Here is an 18,330-nt window from a genome sequence, read left to right on the forward strand (position 1 = left end):
ATGATCGCAGCAAGGCTTTAGGGCTAGGACCTTAGCTTGGCCTTTTGGCTGAGAGTAAGTGTCCCGGCTCCTAGGCTTTGTAGCGTATTATGAACTGACCGATAACGGATAATGGATAATGAATAACGAAGATAGATCAATAACCCTTAAAAACCCCAAAACCCCCCCCACCCTAATATATATATCCATATATATATTATATATATATATATATATATATATATTGTGGTTGTGTGTAACGGAGTGTTATGTGCAATATTAAATTATGTCGTATGTGGCGCACTGTGTTGTTCTAGTGGATTTTAAGTCCGCTGTTATTAAACCTACACTGAAACAACCCAACCTTGATCCAGAAAGCTTATGCAATTATAGACCTGTGTCAAACCTACCGTTTCTTTCTAAAGTACTTGAAAAAGTTCTGGCACAGCAGCTGAATGATTTTATATCCTAGAACAGTCTTTTATAATCTATGCAATCAGAATTCAGGGCTAACCACTCTACTGAGACAGCCCTGCTTAAGGTAACCAATGATCTTCTACTGGCAATGGACTCTGGCGCTTCATCAATCTTGCTGCTGCTGGACCTTAGTGTTGCCTTTGACACTGTGGACCATAATATATTACTAGAACGGTTGGAAAAATAGATTGGTATCTCAGGAACCATCCTACCTCATATCCTACCTCTCAGATAGGATGCACTGTCTTAAATATGGCGAAATGACATCTGAGCCCTTTAGTGTTACCTGTGGTGTTCCGCACGGTTCAGTACTTGGCCCCCTTCTTTTCAGCATTTACATGCTTCTATTAGTGATATTATTCGCAAGTATAATATCAGTTTCCGTTGCTATGCAGATGACACTCAACTATATCTTCCGATGGAGGAATCTGCCACGCTAAACTGTGGAAATTTGGAGTCCTGCCTCACTGAAATAAAAGAATGGAAGTCTCTCATCTTCTTGCGCCTTAAATCTGAAAAGAACGAAATGTTAGTTATTAGTTCATCTAAATGTCTTGACTTGTTCTCAAAAACTGCTCTGAAAATTGACAAATGTAATATCACCCAGAGCGACTCAGTCAAAAATTTAGGTGTCATATTTGACCCCAATCTGTCCTTTCAAACACACGTTAAGAATATTACTAGACCAGCTTTTTTCCATTTTAGCTACATTGCTAAAATTCGCCCTATGCTGTCTCAGTCGGATGCAGGGATTATAATTCATGAGTTTGTTACCTCCCGTCTTGATTACTGTGACGCACTACTCTCTGGTCTCCCGAAGTCCAAAATCAAGAGCCTTCAGCTGATACAAAATGCTGCAGCGAGGCTTTTAACTAAGACAAAGTTTGATCACATTACCCCGATGTTAGCAAACCTGCATTGGCTCCCTGTTAGCTTACGATGTGATTTTAAGGTTCTGTTGGCAGTATACAAAATCATGCATGGACTCGCTTCCTCATATTTTTCAGATTTAATTTCCCCCTATGTCCCGTTCCGGAGCCTTTGCTTTGAAAATTATGGTCTATAGTGATCCCAAGACCCAAGAAGAGCTCCGCAAGTACTAGAGGGTTCTCCATTCGGGCCTCGGTGCTGTGGAATGCTCTTCCCCCTGAAACCCAATCTGCAACATCAGTGGAAATGTTTAAATCAAAGCTTAAAACACACTTGTATAGCTTATGAATGACCTATATTTCACGTTGAAATTCGGTGTATTATTTGTTATTCCAACTTCTGTTGCAGCCTGGTCATCCTGGAAGGGGGATTACCTCACCTGCTGTCCCTTCTCAAGGTTTCTTTATTTACCTCATGTTGAGGTTTTGAGTTTTTCCTTGCCCTTGTGTAGGTTTTAGTTCAGGGGATAGTGTAATCATAGTTTGTACTTTGCAATAACCTGGGGTCAGTGCTGCCCTTTAAGGCTCCTTGTGATAAAAGACTACAAATAAACATGACTTGACTCATCACAAATTGTGTTAGAATCTCCCTTTTTCAAAGGGGATGGCACAGACATAGTAAATATTCATGAGGGACAAATGGATGAACTACATTAAGAGGGCAAACATTTCTCCCAAGCATCAGGCTGAAGAAGCACTCGTTCACCCTAGGGGTAGAGCCAGAGATGTGGTGGGAGAAATGGTCTGGTTGACGTCACCTACAACCCAATAGCTATTTATTGATTTCTTTATAAAAACTTTGACACAGTTCCTTGCTCAACTTGCCTTAGCAGACTTTAACACAATGTTGCCAAAGATATACAGAAACGATTATGACTACTGGCTGAGGCTCAATAATGCAGCTGAAGTTGCTGCTAACCGTCTCAGTGAGCAAGGGAAAACACAAGTGGGCTGCTGTTCTCTCGATGTGACACGCATGTTTATCAAAAATTGGCCTTAAAAAGAACTGTCCATGACCTTTAATTCCAAAACTAATGACAAGTGGTCAGGAGGGGAGCTCCAAGCCATTTTGGATGAACACCAATCAGAGACAAGTTTGGGAGCTGTAGCTGCGCCACTGGGGGGGTAGTAAACCCAGTTAACAGGTGCATGTGAACCAAGCTGAAATTCTAGTCTTAATAGACCCTTGCAACAGTAAAGTATATCAGTCATCGAAAGCACCAGGCTTCACTCTCATTTCAGTGCTAGTTTTGCTTGAAAAAGCTGCTCCTACCTCGCTGTCAGAGCTATATATTATATAAACTCTCTGTTGGCAGAATTACTCAGATGAAATGACTCATTAAGTTTTAAAATCTCCCTTGCGAAGGAGCCAGCACTGTCGGGAAGCCATCTCGCCAAAATCTCTCCCGACTTTACTGACTACATCCGGTCAGGAGGTGTGGTTTATTTTGACTTGACACATAAACAGGAAATGGAGTCTTCACAATGAAAGGAAAAACGTATAAGACATGAAAAATGAAATTAGACTGAGGTTTGAAACATGACTATATGTGTGTGTGTGAGAGAGATTGTTTTTATATTTAGGAATATAAAAACAGGTTAATTCCATTGCATTGAAGTCTGAGAAATGCACATATCTAAAAACAGCCAACTTTACATTTTCCCCCTGTTGTGAATTTCGAAGAACTTTATAGAAGAGAACATCAGATTGGTAATTTCATGGAGAGGCAAAAAAAACCTTCAAAAAGGAAAAAACTTCCTCTCCTCCAAGGAATGTCTTTTTCTGGAAAAACAGAGGATAAAACTAAAACGAACAACAACAAAAAGTAGGCTTATTTTTAGTGTTTTTCATTCTTTTCAAAAGTGAAGACAAATCTCCAGTCAAGCTATCGTTAACTATAAGGTCATTGATGGAGACCGCGAGAATTAAAATAAACAGAATAAAACAGAATGAAAAGAACCCCAAAATCCTTTTCGAAACTGTAGCATCACTAGTTAGGCAAGAGATTAGAATACGATTGCATGGTGCCAATTTATCAAAAATTGTATGCATAAACAAACCTTCAGAACCCCTTTTTCATTAAGAAAAATATTGAATTTTAAATTCTAGCAAATATGACAACCGGCATCGATAAGATGTGTAGAGGTCTTACATTAGAAATAAAAACAGAATCAAAAGCATTATTAGAATGACACCTGCTACCAAGATTGATCCTTCATTAAGTTTGAGTGATAAGATGTATTTTCTTGTAAATGTAAATACCTTGTCATAAAACGTTCGTTACATGATCTGATTCATGTGAAAAGACCCTTTTTTTCTTCTGTTATCTCAATTGTCAAAAGTGTTTGACCGGTGTCCGGCCATCATCCATTTGTCCACATTGGACCGCGCCTCTTTTCGGATCTGGCGAGCTAGCTTCATCCCTGAGATGAAAACGGCCTCTTGCCTCGAGGCGGTCATGTGTAGGAGACACAGCTGATGGCGAGAGTGCTGGCACACTTTCCTGAAAGTTCTGACCGCTGCCCTTGTGAAGAAAAGTTAAGTTTGAAGCTCCCTGGGCTGGCAGAACTACGTCATCTGATCAGCAGGGGTCACTGTTTCCTGTATGGATGAGAGAAACAGAAATAAATAGACAGAATGGAGATTTAAGAGAAAGATACAGATAGAAAGAGATAGATAGTGAGACTTAAAAACATTTTTTTAAATAGTTTATGCTAAGCATATTTTATTCCACCCTGTTGAGACACTTCCTGTGGCTCAATTTAACTTAAAAAAAAAACTACCGTATTTTCCGCACTATAAGGCGCACCTAAAAGCCTTTATTTTTTTCAAAAGCTGACCATGCGCCTTATAATACAGTGCACTTTACAGTGCGGATCAATATTAAGTCGCAAGGTCTCGCAACAAAGGCAAGCAGCCGCCGACTAGATTTTTCCTCCTAGGCGATGTGGTCCGCGGTGTATGCTGGGATACATATGCCGGCGTTTCATTTCCCAGCCAATGTGTCAATCATCATTTGAATCGATCACTATTGGCTAAAGTTATTCGGAGGTAAAGGGGGCGGATCCTTTTTATCATTTACAGGCTCGCATAGGCTAAAGGGGCAAAACAAAGCCTGCAATTGGCCGAAAAAGATGAATGTGAATAGCAAGTTTGGTTGCCTACGGCATAGAGGAAACATGTTTTACCATTCTGTATTTGTAAATATTTTACTCTCCTGGATTTACTACACTCACGGATATAAGAGGACCATGGTTGCACATTATATTTGAACACAACGACTTCGGTGAGCTACTCCGGCTATATATTTTCCCAGTATCTTGTTTCAGAGTGATCTTGATGTTTCTGTGATGGGTCTTTTTTTAAATTAAACTCAATTCCAAGTGTTTATTGTCATATGCACAGTAAAGTTGCGAGCGAAAAAGAAAATACAAACTAAGGAATGGTTGGCATTTTTTGAATCCCAAGACTTTAACCTTCCGGATGATATTTGGAACGATGCATTTGAGTGACATCGTACGGACAACGCATCCGCACGTGTCTACGACACGTATTTGCTTCTTTGCAAGCTTTGGGAATGTTAAGGGGGTAATCAGTTTTTTGGGGGTGCGCACTAAAACCCGGTGCGACCTATAGTGCGGAAAATACGGTAATTTATTTATAAAGATTCGTATATTTTCTTAAATTATCTTTATATTTATTACAAGTGAAGGCAAAATCCCCACTATAAGTTGCCATATTCATTTTGAGCATTATATCCCAAAACTCCAACTCGAAAATAAAAAAATTATTTTTTAAATTGTTAGTTCTAAATCTCAAATTTAGCTTTTTTACTAATTCCAATCACTGAATCAATTTAACCATTATCCTTGTCAGAAGCATTCACCCTGATTTGAGTGATTGAGTGTTTTCTCTTTTGTCTATTGGTCATATTTAAAAAATTCTGTATGCACTTTTTATTTCCATTCCCTTTGATTTTTAATGTGTTATCTTGCTGTTGGCCATCCCCCTCGAGGCAGATGACCAGGGTAGATTGTTAAATCATCAACTTAGCCAAAAAAAATGTTTTTATTGTTATGATTCCCTCTTTGTTTTGCCTTTTGTAAAAATCAAAACCGATGTATTATCTTTTCAGTAAGTAAATTTGTCAAAATAACAGTATTTTGCAAAGAAAGCAGGTAATTCACGCTCAAAGTGAATGACTTTGCCAAAAATGAAAAATACCATCCAAAAATGTTTCCAATGTGGACGATACTCAATGGTGTATGGTTATTCTAATTGATTATTGTTAAGCTATTTGACCAACATTTGAATTGTGTTATATTATAGCATTTCTTTTGTGTAATATTTTTCTATCCGTCCAAACTTCATAATTTGAATTTCAAAAAAACTGTTATATGGAGAGCTTATTCAGAAGACAATTTTTCATCAATTGCGGACAAAACTAGGTTTTAACTCTTATTTTCCCGAATGTCTCAAAAATTTCCCCCTGCTGAGTTAAAACCTCAGTTTAATTTTTATGAATACAAGAGAAATAAGATAGCATTTATAATTTTGCAAGATAAATTTATCAATCTTCCTCGTGTACATATACACTTTGTATTAACAAGACTCTATATAACTTCAAGCAGACATATTCTTGATTCTTGTTGTGTTCTAGTCTTTGATTTGCGTATTCCACATTACATTCACCATTTGAATGTTGCTTTTGGCCCATCAAAAGTACTTTTTCAAAATGTGTCCATGTCAAACATGAAATGACTTTATTGTCTTTTTTGTCAGTTGCACTGACAACGAGTCCAGGCATCTCCTGTTAGCCGTATGAAAAGCGGCTGGAGTGTGCTCCATCACCCCCATGATCTCGTTGTTGATAAGCGCAGCTGGGATGTGCTCCATCACCCCCGTGGCCTCGCTGTTGATAAGCGGCGTTGACAATGGATGAATGATGTCTTTGTTAATATTTCTCAACTGTGTTCCCCATCGCAGCAAATAACATTTTGTCCATGCCCTCTTTTTGACAGGTTGATATGCCCTTTGGAGAGTGCATTGACTTTCAAAAAAAAAGTATTTTGTGGAATTCAGTGGCACTTAGAGTCTCATTAATTTTATCGTGCTTACGTACTGGGATGTTTTAGTAAATTAGCCAGATTATTCAATGTCCTAAATTTTTCTCGAAATTTAAGTACTAGTAGACATTATCTTAGTTTAATCAATTTCTATCCATTTATTTCCCGTGCAGTTATATTTTAAAATTATCATGATATGTCTCGAAATCAATTCATCCGTTATTTTTAATTCCTATAATCCTTTCCAGGATTGATCAATCTGTTTCTCATTGTCTTCTAAAAATGCTCTTTTCCATAGACACTGTTTCCTTTTAACTTAACCAAACCATAAGTAAGCATTTGTTACACATTTATTAATCATTTGTCAATCGTAACACTCATTCTAAAAAAAATATCATTGTGGAATCAATTGTCCTCCCAGAGGATCTAGTCCTTTGGGCTAAACTCATCAAAATTCCAAACCCTCACACTATCTAAACATCCAAAAATCTAAAAAAAAAAAAAAATGCCAAATCGAACTCAATGTCAAAACTTTCTAATTGTCTTTTCCTCTCTCTCTATAATCATAATCAATCTCTTGTTATTGATTCAATATAAAGCAATGCATACTTGTCACTTATGAATTATCTTGTTGACTCGTATTTATTTTATATTATTATCATAATTTTTACTCTGTGCAATAGTCTTTGTTCTACGCAATAGTCTTTGTTTTATGCAGCCCTTCGAGATCCCTTGTGATTAAGGCTATACAAATTAACATGATCTGGCCCGACTATTAATACTTGTGTTTTTTCTTTTTGTATTGTTTTCTTTTTTTAAAAGAAACATTTCATTCAGTGACTGAAATAGCATCAGCTACGTTATTAATGATTTCTAGTCTCAAATTTTCTTTTCTGTGTTAATTTGTTGTCATTTTCAGACTTCTTTCAAAATTTTGATTATTTGAAATGAATGATTCAGCTCTTTTGTGTGCATTATTTCATTGAGAGTAATCCATTATTGAATATGAGAAAAAAACTAAAGAAATAGTATTTTTACATATTACGACTCTTTTGAATTTGTCCATTTACGAACGAACGAGAAGATGGACACTAAAATTATGGACGGTTTCCAGTCATCTTCTTTGCTTTACTCGTCCTTGCTGTATTAGGAGCAAAACTACACGTCTTAAAAGTTCTTATCCTTTTGCTATTCGCATATTCAATGAGAAATGATTAGTCTTGTTATTTACATATTCTGTATAATTATCTTGTATTGTACACTCAGTGTTTCCATTTGGCCATGCACCTGTGTCCTAGACGCATGATTTATGCTGGGGACGCAACTTTTTTTTCTTTAAATTGTCATTATCATTTAATTACTCTTTAACAAAGATTTACTGCACTACAAACTTTTCATCGTTATTTTGGTTTTGCGGTATGAGTTTTTATTTTTCTGCACGCCGATCTTGGTTAACGAGATCTTGTCGCTTCGAGATTACGTCATTGTTGTTGGTAATTGTTGTCGAGCGAAGGTTAAGTCAGTCTTTTTTTTTTATTCTTTTCTCAATTCTTTAAGGAGAGCCTGCTTTCAAACGGCTCATTTGCATTGATGATTGATATTACGAATTATGTTATACAAAGAAGTTAAGGAAAGAAGGAAGTATAGAAGTAGAAAATGGAGAAAGACAGGCCTGTGGCCATTCCCCATTACCATCAACATTTAGATGCAGAAAATAAATTAATAATTTGATGATCAAAACTGAATGAATACGCAGATATCTACTATATTTGTCACTGATTCACAACCTCAATCTTAGTATCACTAAATTTTGGGGTCTTATAGATCTCTGCCTAGACCCATAAATCTCCTAGCAAGCTAGTTCACGGAATTAAAAATCCCTTGGGGCAAAATGAACTCCGTACACTACAATATCTCTATTAATCTATTCTTTTACATCTATCACATTATCATTATTGAAAGTTCAGTTTTAAAATTATTCCATATACATACATACATACATATATATATATATACATATATATATATATATATACATATATATATATATATATATGTGTGTGTGTGTGTGTGTGTGTGCAGCACGGCGGCATGGTTAGCACGTGTGCAGCACAGCTCTAAGTCCTGGGAACCTCCTGTGTGGGTTCAAATCCAGCCACCGGGCTTCCTGTGTGGAGCCCGCATGTTTTCCATGTGCTTGTGTGGGTTTCCTCCGGCTATCCGGTTTACTCCTACATTCCAAAGACATGCATTTCAGGTGGATTGGCTGGTCCAAATTGTCCCTAAGGGTGAATGAGCGAGTGAATTGTCTGTCTTTGTGTGCCCTGCAATATAAAAACAGGTTAATTCCATTGCATTGAAGTCTGAGAAATGCACATATCTCAAAACAGTCAACTTTACACTTGCCTTCTGTCACCAATAGGCGTAGGTCAAAACTTAGGGTTGAGGGCCTAAATAAAGGGCCTTGCACTGTCTGTGATAGTGCTGTTCACTGCCGTGAATATGAATTATGCTTTTTGTGTTACTCATCTAAACACACCAGACAGAACTGCCCAACACAGATGCTGTGTGTAGCACCAACAGAGTCTGGAAACAAGACGATCTGCTTCCAGTGGAGTTTGGTGTGAATCCTGATGATAACACTCCCAGTAGTTTGATAGCTGATATTGATTCTTGAAATCTATTGGATCCAACGTTTCCCCAGGCAAAACTGTTATTTTTCAAGGCACACAAGTAATCCCCAAGTAAGAAAGTTTGTTCTACACTACTGCTAATGTAGCAGGTGTTTCCCTGAAAGCAATGATTGACAATGGCTCTACAGGATGCACTTTGTGTGAGTCGGCTGTGGCAAGATTGCATGTCAACCCTGACATGAGCCATCCCAGCACAGAACAGTCATTATTGGATGCGAGGTCATCAAGTGACACCTATGGCTGTTTGTGACGTGGAAATGGTGGCGTGTGATTGCAAGTTAGCTGTGCCTATGTTTGTTGTGCCTGAGCAGACTGATGGCATAATTCTGGGCAGTAATGCAATCAAAAAGATTCTTCAACTGATGAGAAAGACAGAAAGTTACTGGCATCTTATGTCTGAGCCCAGTAGTGCCATTGATGAAGATTCCATCCGCTTCTTCTCGCTTCTTTCCAACAGAGAAAAGTGGAAAGGCAAGGCTGTGCCTGACAAAGTGGGTACACTAAAATTATGGCAGAGTGTGATGTTGCAAAAACATTGAGCATCTTGTTTGGGCCAGGCTTCCGAATTCTGGGCCAATGCCAGACGGCAGCACTGTCATGATTGAGTCAACTCGGGCAAGATGCAGACCAAGAAAGATCCTGGTTGGCAGGATTATCACACTAATGTGGGACAATCGCTGGCCATCAGTGAATGTCATAAACCCTTCAAGTGAACAAGTGGTCTTGAAGAAAAAGTCGAAGCTAGCTGATGTGTCTCCCTGTGTCACTGTTGAAGATCTGTCTCAGCCTGACAAAGATCGAAATAAATCTGCAATCTGTCGCTGTTGCACCTCAGCTGATCATCCAGGAAAGAAATCAAGGTAGCTTTGGACAAACTTGGACTGCAAGATTTGAACCTGGATGCCTGTGCCGTCTCTGATATGTGGAAGAACAGACTTTTCCAGATCATTGAGAGACATGAGTCCAGCTTCTTAAGGAACAAAATGGACTGTGGATAGGCGTGCGACTTTGTCCACAAAATACATCTGGTGGACAAGAGGCCCTTTCTGCCTACCCTGCGGGCGACTACCACCAAGTCCATATGAGAAGCTGAGAATGGCTCTCAATGAAATGGAAGAAAGGGGCGTAATTTGGAAATCCACGAGCAAATATGCCTCGCTCTAGTCCTTGTGTTGAAGAACAATGGGGCTTTGCGCATGTTGCACACACTTCAGATGGCTAAACGCAAGAACGCTTTGAGGCGCACATCCATTGCTTCATCAGTCCGATGCACTTGCTGGGCTTGGTGGGAATATAATATTTTGTACCATGGACCTAACATCAGGTTTCTACAACATTCCCCTTTTCGAAGATCACAGGAGGTAAACGGCGTTTTCTTCCCCCTTTGGCCTACATGAAGACAATCAGATGCGGCAAGGTTTATCGAACAGCGCGGCTACATTCATGCGGATGATGCTTTCAATTTTCGGTGATGAGAACTTCCTGAGCCCTCTTGTGTTATCTCGACGACCTCATGGTCTTTGGTCCAACAGAACAAATAGCACTTGAAGGTTTTGAGATGGTTTTCTCATTCTTGAAGAACCATGATAAAGAAGCATGATAAAGACCCTTCCTCCAAAGTCCGAGTCTAAATGGCCGCAGATGCTTCACATGTTGACGTTTAAGCTACAACTGCACAGTGCAAAGTTGCTGATCGTTGGGATCGAAATCCGTATGATATTGTATCTGTAAGACCATTTATTAACGTCTACAGGATTAGGAACGATACCACGGGGAAGAAGACGTCGTACACTGGAACCCGTTTCTCCCAGTCGACTTCCTGTCGTTCCCACTTGAGAAGTGCCCAGATGAATCTCAGGTTGATGATCAACGTGACAGTGGTGAAAGCATGGTCCTTGATGTTAAAGCGGGTACTAAGGTGCACACTGAGGACTGTCTCATTCTATCACCAGCTGGATCTGAGGAAGGGAGGGAGTGCATTTTTGAAGTTGACTTTGATGTTGGCTCACAGAAGGATTCTAGTGAGGGAGATAAACCTGTAGCATTGTCCTGCATTTCCGGAGCTGACTCTCACCACACATCTGACCTAAATTGACAAAATGAACCTCCCAGTAATCCAATGTTCGATAGAACACCTTCGACCCTTTACCCACCTAGTGCCCTAAGTGTCCCCTTTCCTGATGAGGTTGAGCTAGAGTAAGTTGTTTGCACACAACCACATAAAGTCTGGGACTCACTAGGAGAGGTAGGACTGTTAAACCCCTAAATAGGCTAATATGTAAAATGTCACATCAGTGCCAAGATGGGTCTAATCGGGATGGGACAGTTTTTTTCTGTACTCTTTTTTGTTTTGGGTCAGTACTTGTCACTGATTTCTTGGTTTTGTTTTATTTGTGGAAATAAGGATTTTGATGTTGTTTATAGGTCGAAGTGATGTGTTTTTGGGGTGAAATGTACAGTAAATAACATTTCTACTGGTCTGTGGTTGAATGTGTTTTGCACATCGTTGTCCATGTTTTTTTGTAGTTGATCTTCGCGTGTTGTTGCCTCACTTCTGCATATTTTTTTTCTATTTCTCGCACGCTTTTCTTATTCCTGTATTTTTTTTCACTCTGTCTTTTTTTCTTTCTCACTCTGTCTTTCTCTCCTTTTTTGAATTTATTTTCCTCTTTGCTCTTTTCTTACTTCTTTCTCTCCCCCTTTCTATTTCTTTCCCATGCTCGCTCTTTTCCCCTCTTCATTCTTTTTCTTTCTCTCAATTTTATTCTTTCTATTTCTGTCTGTCTCTTCATTTTTCTCACTCTTCTTTCTTCCTTTCTCTATTGGGCTCTATTTCTCTCTTTCTATCTTTTTCTTTCTTCTCAATGCATATATTTCTCTCTTATGCTCACTCTTTTACTCTCCTCGTTCTTTTGATCTTACTCTCACTGTTTCTTTCTAATTCTTTCTCCCTTTCTCTCTTTTGTGCCCTCTATTGTGCCCTCACTCCTCCCTTTTCTGTGTCTCTTACCTTTTCTCTTTCCCTTACTCAATCTCCCTTGTTCTCTCATTTTCTCCCCTGTCTTTCCTTCTCTCAATCTCTTAAACCTTAAACGGCAGTAGCTCAGGAGGTAGAGCGCTCGTTCTGGGATCAAGGGATCCCAGTTCGAATCCCGACTGGTCCGTGTTTCATGTCGAAGTGTAAGACACTGAACACCTAATACCCCCAATAAGCAGGTTAGGGCCTTACATGGCTGCAAGGCAGCTATTGGGAAATGTGGAGCACATTGTAAAGCGCTTTGAGAAGTCATTGACTTGAAAAGCGCTATATAAATGCAGATCATTTCATTTCTTTTCATTTTTCATTTCATTTCATTAAACCTACTAGTCTGCCCACCGCAAGATTTTTTTTTTCCAGCATGTGGTTCCCAGGCTAAAATTACTCTGACACCCCTGCAATATAGTGACACCTAGTGGTCAAATATTACACACTGTCCCTTTTATTGACACAAGTCTTTTGGAGTGCACAGTGCACAGACATGCAAAACTTTTTTGGGGTCTGTCCTTCAAGATGGCTGACATTAGTGCTTTGTTTTTGGCTACTCATAAAAAAATAGCAAGGTGCATCTTGAAAAAATGGCGGCCATCGCACGGCTTGTTGTCATCACATAAAAGTGGGCGTAGCCACGTGACAAACGTCCAATGGGTTGTGCTATTTACGCAGACAAACCAAATGTGGAAGGCACCAACGGTGTTGTTATGCGACTTCTACGGCCAATCATGTCAGAGCGAGAAATTAAATGGTCGCCTGAAGGAGCGTTCCAACCACGGTGTTCACGTCCAAATATCCAACCACAGTGTTAACATCCAAATGTTTCTTTAGCGCCTCCTCTGGCCAGCACGGATGGCAGTGCTTGAACACCTAGAGGCAAAAATAAATGAGAAAATTAGCTGTTCAATTTGTAGCCTGTTTTGCGCCATCTCAGGCAGGCATTTTGATAGTTGCCGTCCCCTGAAAGTGACATTAAAGTGGCTTGGAAATGAGATTGTTAGCCAATCAGCAGTGTCTGAAACTCGTGACAAAAAGTTACCGGACATCACAGCCATAAAGTTGCCTGCCCCATTTTTCCCAACTTGAAACACAATAAGACGACTAATCGCACAACAAAAACATTGTTGCAAAGTATTAAGGATTGATAACCAGAATATATAACAGAACAACACTTTAAAATTAAGTTAATTATAAATTTACTTGTAACAAATGACATCGCTGTTTTCCATCTGCCATCAGTATATACCTGTATTTACTCATCTTCATTCATGCAATGTTTGCGTTGCGTCGTCTGCTACAAGCCACGAGGCTTTTAATGTACGTTTCGCTTTGTAGCGTCACAAATGTTGCTTGGAATCTTTCTTCTGGGGCTGAGGTTTTGGCTTGATTTCTAACCACTTATCAATTTCTCTTGTGTTCTCTGTGCGTCTACTTGGGAAAATGATATGCAAATGCACGACCTTATAACGCTCGGAAAAGTCCGGGAGCACAAAGTTATTCGACGCGGGCTCCTAATCGGCTGCCGGGTAAGCAAATTCCTAAACGAACCGAAATTACGAAATTTTCAAACCGAACAAAGATTTTGAAATCGGAATAGCAAACGTTTGATTTTGAAAAAGTTGTCGGCCACCCAGGCGGAGACGTTTTGTAAGTTGTACGCCCGACGTAAAAGATGCATGCCCCGGGCGTCCAGGCAGACATTATTTCAAACACTGCCATTAGCTTTGTAGCCTGTTCGGCGCCATCTGGTGGTGGCCATTTTGATATTTTTCGTCAACCCTTAATGACATTGAAGTGGCTTGGAATTAAAGGAGTTAGCCGTAAGCTTTGTAGAGCGTTAGCTTTGTAAAGCGTTAGCCTTACCTTTGTAGCTAGTTTGGCTCCTTCTCAAGCAGCTGTTTTGATATTTACGTCCACCCAAAATGACATCAAAGTGGCTTGGAAATAAGAATGTTATCCGTTAGCTTTAAAGGGTATGAGCTGTTAGCTTTGTAGCCAGTTTGGCTCCATCTGGGGGCGGCCATTTTGATAGTTGCAGTCCACCCAGAATAACATCCAAATGGCTTGGAAATTAGAGTGTTAACCGTTAGCTTTGTAGTGTGTTAGCTGTTAGATTTTGTAGAATGTTAGCAGTTAGCTTTGAAGCCTTTTTGGCTCCATCTCAGGCAGGCATTTTCCTAATTGCGATCCACGGAAAACTACATCTTTAGGGCTACACAAATAAACATGACTCGACATCAAAGTGGCTTGGAAATGAGAGCTTTAGCTGTTATCTTTGTCGAGTGTAAGCCATTAGCTTTGTAGCCTGTTAAGCAACAGTTTTGATAGCCAACGTCAACCCAAAATGACATCAAATTGGCCTGGAAATAAGAGTGCTGTTAACTTTGTTGTCGGTTTGGCTCCATCTGGGGGGGGGGCATTTTGACAGTAGCAATCCACCCAAAATGACAAAGTGGCTTAGGAATTAGAGTGTTAGCCGTTTGCTTTGTTGAGTGTTAGATGTTAGCTTTGTAGAATGTTAGCCATTACATTTTGTGATTTAGGGCTATACAAATAAACATGACATGAAAGTGGCTTAGAAATGAGAGCTTTAGCTGTTAGCTTTGTAAAGCGTTAGCAGTTAGATTTGTTGCCTGTTAGGCTCTATCTGGCAATGGCCATTTTGATATTTGCCGTTCACCGAAAAGTACATCAAAGTAGCTTAGGGATACTGAAGCAGAAATATCAACCTGGTCGCCACAAGAGGAAATCAAGATGACAAGATATCGCTTGTTTTGTTTGTTGAAGCCACACTTGATACTGTGGCACTTAAAAGCCTCAAGCTTGCAAATTCCGGCGCAAACATTTCCCGATCAACAATCGGAGTCTCATCCGAGTTGAGGCTTTTGGTTTCACGCTGGCATTAGCCATGAAAACCACCAAAAAGTTGAGCTTTTAATCGGATTTCTCAAATCCTTTTAGGTCGCAAATCAATTTAAAGCAGGAGTGTCAAACTCATTTGAGCTCGGGGCCACATGGGAGAAAACCATAGGGCCAGTTTAGTAGATTAAAGAGAGTGGAAGAGAGGGAGAAAGAGAGAAGGGGGGGAAAGAAAAAGATAAAAAGAAAGAACCAACAAGAGAAAAAGAGAATGAAAAAGAGAGAAAGGTAGAAACAGAAAGAGAAGGAAAAAAAATAAGAGTGAGAACGAGCAAGAGAAAGAAACAGAAAAAAATAAAAAAATAAAAAGAAAGATAAAAAGAGCAACAGAGAGGGACGAAGAGAAAAAAAGAGAGGAAGAGAACGAGATAAGAGAGCGAGAGCAAGAAATGGGAAAAAGACAAATAGAAAGAAAGAAAGAAAGAAAGACAGAGTTTATGAAAGATAAAAAAGAGAGAACGAGACAGAGAAAAAAAGACAAATAAATACAGCCTAAGTGTCATTGTGACTGGCACCTGGCTTTGGTGACATCAAGTGGACATATTTCAAAAGTGCAGCTCATTTTTCTCTGCGTTGTCAAGCAGGCCGGATTAAAACCCTTGGTGGGCCTGTTTTGGCCTGCAGACTGCATCTCTGACACCTGTGCCCTAATGAGCCTCATCCTACGTCAAATTAATACACACATTTCCCAAAAAGCAAGTTTATAACTTAGTTACTAATTATTCAAATTAATATTGTTTTTTAATGAATGGAAGTTTTTTTACTACTAGGAGGCGCTAGAAATACACACTGTCGCCTTGGGGATTTTAAAATCAATTTAATTGCTAAAGTAAAGTACAAAATAAGACTTTAAACAGCATTGACTTGCACTACAAATAAGGACAATATTTACAATCAGCATTTATAAATTTCCTAGGTGTCAATGATGCGGCCTGCGGGCCAGATGAGGCCAAGGGTTTTTAATCCGGCCCGCAAGAATACGTTTACAGAAGCACAAGAGAAAAATGACTTGCAGCTGAGATATGCCCACTGGATGCTGCCAAAGCCACCACTCACAAAACGACAAGAGCTGTTTTTTGTTTCTCTGTCTCTTTCTTGCTTTTTTCTCTCTCCATCTTTCTAACACTCTTTTCGTCTCTCTCTTCTAATTTTCTCCTCTCTATACAGGACTGTCTCAGAAAATTAGAATATTGTGATAAAGTTCTTTATTTTCTGTAATGCAATTAAAAAAACAAAAATGTCATACATTCTGGATTCATTACACATCAACTGAAGTATTTCAAGCCTTTTATTATTTGAATATTGCTGATTTTGGCTTACAGCTGAAAAAAACTCAAAAATCCTATCTCAAAATATTAGAATACTTCCTCAGACCAAGTAAAAAAATAATTTTATAACAGCAAAACTAAATCAAACATTTGAAAATGTCCATTGATGCACTCAGTACTTGGTTGGGAATCCTTTTGCACGGATTACTGCATCAATCCGGCGTGGCATGGAGGCAATCAGCCTGTGGCATTGCTGAGGTGTTATTGATGCCCAGGATGCTTCGATAGCGGCCTTCAGCTCATTTGCATTTGTAGGTCTGGTGTCTTTCATCTTCTTCTTAACTATACCCCACAAATTCTCGATGGGGTTCAGGTCAGGGGAATTAGCAGGCCAATCAAGGACAGTGATGCCATGGTCAGTGCACCAGTTACTGGTGGTTTTGGCACTGTGGGCAGGTGCCAGATTATGCTGGAAAATGAAATCCTCATCTCCATAGAGCTTTTCAGCAGATGGAAGCATGTAGTGCTCTAAAATCTCTTGGTACACAGTTGCATTTACTCTGGACTTGATGAAACACAGTGGACCAACACCAGCAGCTGACATGGCTCCCCAAACCATTGCTGACTGTGGGAACTTCACACTGGATTTCAAGCAACTTGGATTTTGCTCCTCTCCAGCCTTTCTCCAGACTCTGGCGGCTTGACTTCCAAATGAAATGCAAAACTTGCTTTCGTCTGAAAAGAGGACTTTGGACCACTCTGCAACTGTCCAGTGCTTCTTCTCCATAGCCCAAGTCAGACGCTTCTTCCGTTGTCTTGAGTTCAGAAGTGGCTTGACCATGGGAATACGGCTATTGTAGCCCATTTCCCGGACACGTCTGTGAACTGTGGCTTTTGATACCTGGACTCCAGCTTCAGCCCACTGTCTTTGAAGCTCCCCCAAATTATGGAAGCGGCTCTTCTTCACAATTTTGTTAAGGCTGCGGTCATCTCTCTTGGTTGTGCAGCGTTTCCGGCCACATTTTTCCCTTCCAACAGACTTTTTGTGGATATGCTTTGAAACTGCACTCTGTGAACAGCCTGCTCTTTGAGAAATTTCTTTTTGTGTCTTACCCTCCTGATGGAGGGTATCAATGATGGTCCTCTGGACAGCAGTCAGATCAGCAGTCTTCCCCATACTTGTGATTTAGTTTACTGAACCAAGCTGAGTGTTTTTAAGGCTCAGGAAACCCTCGCAAGGTGTTTCGAGTTAATTAGATGATTCAGGTGATTAGTTGAATAGCCTACTTGTATACTTTTTCATGATATTCTAATATTTTGAGATAGGATTTTTGAGTTTTCTTAAGCTGTAAGCCAAATTCAGCAATATTAAAATAATAAAAGGCTTGAAATAGTTCAGTTGATGTGTAATGAATCCAGAATGTATGACATTTTTGTTTTTTTAATTGCATTACAGAAAATAAAGAACTTTATCACAATATTCTAATTTTCTGAGACAGTCCTGTATATATTCTGTCTTTATCTTTTGCTGCCTCTCAGTCACCGTCTCTCTCTCCTCTCTTTTTCTTCTCCATCTCTCTTTCTTGCTTTCTCTTTTTCCTTTTTCATTTCTCTTTCTCACTTTTCTTTCTCTTTGTCTCTATCCCTCTTTACCTTTTCCTCCCTCTACTATCTTTCTAGCTACTCCCTATTTCATCTTCTCTCTGTCCCTCTCCCTCTGTCTGTATATTTCTTCTCTTTTTAATCTTTTCCCTCTCTTTTTCAAAACTCTTTCTCCCACATTCTCATCGAGCAAACTCTTTTTCTCATTCTCTTTCAGGGTCTGACCTGACGCCTGCATTAACAGCTGGCAAAGATGGGAAGCTGCGTCGTTGCAGTCATGCACTTTCCGGACAAATTTCAACATGTTACCTAGTGTTCTCTTTTATTGCTGTTTACTATATTTGTGTACTGTGACCCAATGCTAA

General features: G+C 39.5%; 1 protein-coding gene across 3 annotated transcripts in view; it reads right to left on the bottom strand.

The window, feature by feature from the left end:
• Positions 1–2,724: 2,724 nt before the first annotated feature.
• c2h6orf47 (chromosome 2 C6orf47 homolog) overlaps positions 2,725–18,330 on the bottom strand; it is a 32,478-nt gene continuing 16,872 nt past the window's right edge. The window contains exons 3-4 of one of the 3 annotated variants that reach the window (XR_015849674.1): positions 10,936–11,103; positions 2,725–3,987 (exon numbers count right to left, since the gene is read on the bottom strand). The gene's annotated coding sequence lies outside the window, so the exon portion shown is untranslated. Of the gene's footprint in view, positions 3,988–10,935; positions 11,104–12,601; positions 13,047–18,330 lie in introns of those variants that run through there. The other 2 variants (XM_088328242.1, XM_088328241.1) reach the window with 2 other exon arrangements.

This window comes from Urocampus carinirostris, chromosome 2, assembly GCF_059441175.1.
Source record: "Urocampus carinirostris isolate Australia breed hairy pipefish chromosome 2, RoL_Ucar_1.0, whole genome shotgun sequence".
Classification (NCBI taxonomy): domain Eukaryota; kingdom Metazoa; phylum Chordata; class Actinopteri; order Syngnathiformes; family Syngnathidae; genus Urocampus; species Urocampus carinirostris.